Source organism: Nicotiana sylvestris, chromosome 6 (genome assembly GCF_000393655.2).
Source record: "Nicotiana sylvestris chromosome 6, ASM39365v2, whole genome shotgun sequence".
Taxonomy (NCBI): domain Eukaryota; kingdom Viridiplantae; phylum Streptophyta; class Magnoliopsida; order Solanales; family Solanaceae; genus Nicotiana; species Nicotiana sylvestris.
In genome coordinates this window covers 103,753,336-103,759,335 of record NC_091062.1, presented here as the reverse complement: position 1 = coordinate 103,759,335, position 6,000 = coordinate 103,753,336, and positions in this window count along the sequence as shown.

The following is a 6,000-nucleotide window of genomic DNA, read 5'->3' as shown; positions in this document are numbered from 1 at the left end:
ATATCAATTTCAGCAGTCAGGCATCCGCTCGGAGAAAGGAAAGCATCCCAGTTTACGATTCAAGACGGCAACAAATGAATTTTACCAAGAGAATACAAGACAAAAACGCAACAAGAAACACAAGATCAAGTTTAAAGATTAAGATAGGATTTTGTAAAGTATAAATCATAGTCTAGTCTAGCTTCTTTTATTTTTGGCACGGTGTAATAAGGGGTTCAGGGAGCAGCAGCAGCAGCAGCAGTGAAATCACAGCTCCATGGTAGTCCCAGCTACCAGACATTCCTGAACTACACTGACCTGATTCCCTTTTAGCCAAGGATATGTAGGCAACATCGGAAGCAGGTTGCAGTTAAATCTTTCAAAAATGCTTCCCACGGAGTATTCAAACGGGCAAAAATCGCTCGTATCCGCTCACTTATCTTTGCACGAAAACTCTTCGTGTTTCCAGGAAAAGAGGGGCAGCTGTGAGCACGTGATTTTTCCCCTATATGTATTACTCCAACAAATTCAAAAAAAAAATAATTTCTTTCAGTGTTTGCAATTTTGTTGGATTTCGTGGCATTTTCTGTTAATTATTTGTATTTGTCTGTGCATGTTTGTTTTATTTAATTCATGAAAAATACAAAATATGTTGCATCTGCATTTAGGATTAATTTTATATTTTTAGATTAATTAGAAAATTAGTTTGTTTATAAAAAATGAAAATCACAAAAAATAATTCATTTCTGAATTTTACTTTTTAATTTTGAATTATATAGTTTTCTTTAAATTTAGGATTTAATTAATTATTGTAAATATCATGATGAGTGATTAATCTAATTGAGTAGGTTAATTTAGTTTAAAAATTATTATTAATTAATTTAGGATTTATTTTTATTTTGGAAAAAGAAAAGAATTGTGAAATTGAAAAAGAAAAAGAAAGGAAGTAAATTCAAATCTGGGCTCAAACCAATTTAATTGCCCCAGCCCAGACGGAATGACCCAATACCCGGCCCAAACCACCCTAACCCGGTGCGGCTTCCCCCCAAACGAAACGACGTCGTTTCATGGGCAATAGATCAGGACCGTCGAGGTTTCTTGATCGGACAGTTCTGAAGCCCAGGTCCCTTAGTATTTAAATGTCCAAACCTGCCCCTCCACCCCTCACTCATCTCCCTCACAAACCCGCCCCTCCCAAACCCTAACGACGCTGCCCTAAATTCCCTCACCACCGGAGACGACGCCACCACAGATTAACCTCAGATTAACACCAAATACCCTCCTCAACTCCCTCAGTCCAAATCTACAAGCACTTTCCATCGAACAAGCCCAGAACGTCTCGAATCATGATTTGAAATAAAACCCTAGCGTCGCCCCTGTGTTCTCCGGTGGTGGAGCCGCCTTGATTCGACCCCAAAATCACACCCCTGAACCCCCGTCTCTCCCTCACCCTAAATCCCCACTTAGATTCCCTCGAATCACCCTAGAACTCTCCGAATGACAAATCTGAGTTCGAACCCTAAAATTCCCGCCAAAGATGGGCATGCATGACCTTAAGCCTCTGATCTGCTCGAGTTTAAAGACTGATTCAACACGAATTGATGTTGCTCATTTGTTCTTGGCAAAGAACAAGTGATTAACATCAGTTCCGTTTAAATCAAGGTGTTCAACGCCATTTCGGGTTTGCTAGGGTAAGTTTTCTTCCCTTTTTCTTTTCTATCCGAGTTCACCTTCTGCTCCTCTTATTTTCTTCTCCCTTTCTTTAAGTTTTTACCTTGATTGAAATTTAAACAAGGTTATGGACCCAGTTTCCCTTAAGATTGATTTTGCATTTGTAGTTGTTCCGTTGGCTTTTCAGCTTTCTTTTGTTGAAGTTTATGGTCTGGTTAACTTTCATTAGTGTCATGCTTAAATTTCTCATTTTGTCTTTGTTTTGGTCACTAAGCTTAATTAGTTAGTTTAGTTAGGTTCCCCGCCTGTCTGTGATTGTTAATTAATTCATTTGTTTGGTTTTTAGTCTTTGTTTGGGTTTCGTCTTTGGGCTCTGAGGTCAGTCCAAGATCTCATGATTAAAGGCGTTTTGTTTGGCCTTGATTCAAAGCCCATGTCTGGCTAAGCATTGAGCCCGTTTGGGGATTCAAAGCCCATGTTCAAGTCTAGCCGGGTTTCAAGGTAAAATATAGGGGTAATAGGGGTAAATTGGGTAAGTCACCTAAGGGAATCTTGCTATAACATACTAGGAAGCTTCTAGGAAGCTGGGGAAGGGGTTGGTTCTGATTTTCTATTTTTTTATAAGGGTATCTGAGCTATAATAAAAATTGAAAAGGGGGAAAAGTGCAAAACTAAGTCTGCCCTAAGAGCTTGCCTATAAAGGCAGCTTTTCTTGCCTTTCAAGGCAAGACCCAAGAGCTGAAAAGAAGAAGAGCTCAAAAAAATACAAAATGGCAGGAATTTTACTGTTTCATTGAATTTCAGTGATTGTTGATTCCTTTTTCAACTCCTGAAACTGTTTTTACTCGTCCAAGTTGGAAAGGGACTGAACTTGGTCACCAAAGTTGGGTCTAAAGTTTTGTTGGGCTGCCGAGTGTTTGAATTTGTTGTATTGAGCTGTTGTACATCATTTTTAGGGTTGGGACTGGTTTTGCTGGCTGTCTCATTGCCGATTCTTGTTGATGCTCCTGTTGATTTTTCATTTTTGTCTTTGTTCATTCCCAGGTACACATCTCTGCAATTTATTCGAATGCAAAGCTTGATGTGGGAAATCAGAAAATGGAATTTGGAGCTTTGAGTTGTATTCAATTTGAGTTTAAATTAAGAATATAGCCTGCTTGTTTACTCTGTTTTGCTGGACATGTCACTTACTGCCTTTCAACTGTGAACAATGGGATCACCCTTTAATTTCTGAATATCATACGACTTGGTATTTTAGTTTGACGTCCATCTTAGTCTAATTCTTCAAATGTAGTCATTTGCATTACTCCTTCATTTTAAGGTCAGGATTTGGACCTGTTTAAGTGCAGTCAATTTGATTTTTGGTAGACTTTAAATGTGTGCTAAATAAGGTTTTTAAGGCTACTGTAGTATGAATTTTCCTATAGTAGTGTTCTAAGTTTGCTTCGTTATTTTTCTTTAGATCTATTTTAAATTGGTTTCATGTTTAGCTTAGTTTTTTCCTTTCAGAATCAGAGTTTTGTATTATAATCTTCTATTGCATTGTCTTTTAAAATTCAAGTGAGGCATTTTTGTTCAGTTATACCTTGGTTTATACGCATACCAGTCAGTCATGTGCTGGCCAGGGCCAGTAGGCCCAGTTGACTTTTGGGCCTGGTCTTGGAGGCCCCTTTGGAAATGAGGAGTGGCCTCATTGTTCTCGTTTGTCCTGGGCCTCATTTTAAGTCTAAAAGTTTTATTGTTGTTGATGTTAACTAATAGGGGCGGCCCAGCTTCCGAACATCTAACGCCCCTCCCCCCTTCCCTAATAGTTGAACGTCTAGGCCTTAAATCGTGTTAGTTCAATTATTTGTGGTAATTAATTTGAGGCAAGCTATAATTAGACGCTTAGTAACAAATGACTCTTGTGTTAATTTCATAATATAGATGTAAAATAACAAATATTCGTAGAGAAATCTTTAGGGCCATTTAAAAATACTATCATGGTTGTGGACACGTTCGCATGACATGATTACGGTTTCTAAAAATAAAATTGGAGTATGCGTTCGCGCAACTTCGAACAATTTCATTCAACAATAGAAACAGTTGCTAATAGGCCACTAATCAATTTTAAGAGTTTCGAAGCGTGCCGTCTACAATTTAATTATTCATGGCCATCATGTTAATAGCCTAGATAAAAAATATGACAAATGTTGGTAGTTTGCTCTATGCACATTTAATACACTATCGTGACCGCGTATACGTCCGCATAACTTCAGCCAAACGTTTTGACAATAATAAAGAGTTATTAATTGTGAACACGTTCGTGTGATATGATTTGTGACGCGCCAAACAAATGGGTACACGTACGCGTGACCCGTTTCAAGATAATTTTCTTAATTTAAAAACGGTAAAAGGTAAGTGCACATAGGTTCTAAAACGAGTAATTAGACAATTTAATAAGCTAAGTATGATCAAAGCGACCGTGCTAGAACCACGGAACTCGGGAATGCCAAGCACCTTCTCTCGGTTTAATAGAATTTCTTACCCGGATTTCTGTGTTCACAAACCGTAAATAGAGTCAATTTTCCTCGATTCGGGATTTTAAATAGGTGACTTGGGATACCATAAATTATCCCAAGTGGAGACTATGATCTTAAAATAAACAAATCCCGTTTCGATTGTCCTTTAATTGGAAAAAACTCCCTTATATTTATGCCCTTTGCGGGGTGTAGCAAAAAGGAGGTGTGACAGTTAGGAAGAGCACCTCAAGTATGGCTCATTTTCTTGGTTCATGTCTTGTATCATTGGCCACTAAAAATTAGAATTCAATAACCTTATCCACTGCTGAGGCTGAATATGTTGTTGCTGCCTCTTGTTGTGCTCAATTACTGTGGATCAAACAGCAGCTGATAGATTTTGGCATTGATGTTGGACGCATTCCTATCTTCTGTGATAACACTAGTGCTATAAGTATGACAAAGAATCATGTTCATTATAAGAGGACTAAGCACATAGATGTTAGACATCACTTCTTAAGAGATATCTATGAGAAAGGATTGATTACTATATAATTCTATGCTACTGATAACAAATTGCTGACATCTTTACTAAACCACTGAGTAGAGAAAACTTTGAAAGGAACATGTTGGAATTAGAGATGATTAAGATCACCTAATGGGAACAACTTAGAATGCACAATGAAAAAATTTTATTTTTTGGCTAGGAAATCTGAACTTGTGTAAATATCTAGATTAATATTTACTCAGACTCATACTGTAAATAGTATACTCCTGTGACATGTGTTAATATGACTCACTGATCTCTTACAAAAAATTTTCTATTGTGGTAAATTGAGGCATAGTCAAGAGAATTCTAAATGAAGAACCTGGTTCATCAGTATTGTTTTATCTGAATGCCAAGGTATGTTTTCTATACTCTGCACAATTAGAAATATAAATATTTAAATCATGAGCAAAGTCCTACAATTGTCCAACTCCTTAGAAAAACCTATCCGTTTGTTTTTGAACCAGTTCTGTCCTTATTAGAATTCTAACCACAAAAATTGCCTAAAATCTAGAGAAGCCTAACCGTTCATTCAACCTGCAATTTCAGGTTGACTAGACCTCTAATTGACCGATAAAGCTACCGTTATCCATTAAATGAGTCTTTCCCTTTAAATACTCATTATTACTTTCTGCCACCCTCATAATTCAAAACCGTCAAAAACCTTGTTCACTCTCAATTGCTTTCTTCTCCAAAGGTTTAACTCACCAGTTCTCTCAAGAAATCAGTTATAATGACAAACCCACAAGACAACCCTAGAACTCCTCCACAACCCCTCCCTCTGATTCTTCTCAACCCACTCCCTCTGATTCTTCTACCCCTCTTCCACCTGGCACAACTCCCCAACCCAGGCTAAAGAGATTAAAAATACTTGGTCGTAAAACGGTGGCATCTGGTGTTCTCTTAATGAAATTGAATGACAAATTAAAGGCATGTCAGGCTCAAGATTGTGATTCTGACTCTGATTTTGAGTCGTACAAATCTACTAGTGATGGGGAAGGGCTTGGGTCTTCTGACTCTGAGAAGGCTCAAAAATCCCCTTTTAAGGTAAGTTCTTATTTGACTGAAAATTTAGAAAATAGGTTCGTTTTAGTTGGTCCTATCAGGGATGTGGAATTACCTTAGTTAAGAAGGAGTGGAGGTAAAAAGAAATTTGAAAAAGAAAAGGAGAGAGAGGGTGAATGTGGTGATGTGAGGGGAAAAGGGAAAGGAGCGGCTGATTACTCACTCTCTACTGAATTGTTTGTACCTGCAATTTGTGGGGTTGAATAGGAAACTGTTGAAGAAAGTGGCAAGAAGTCAGGG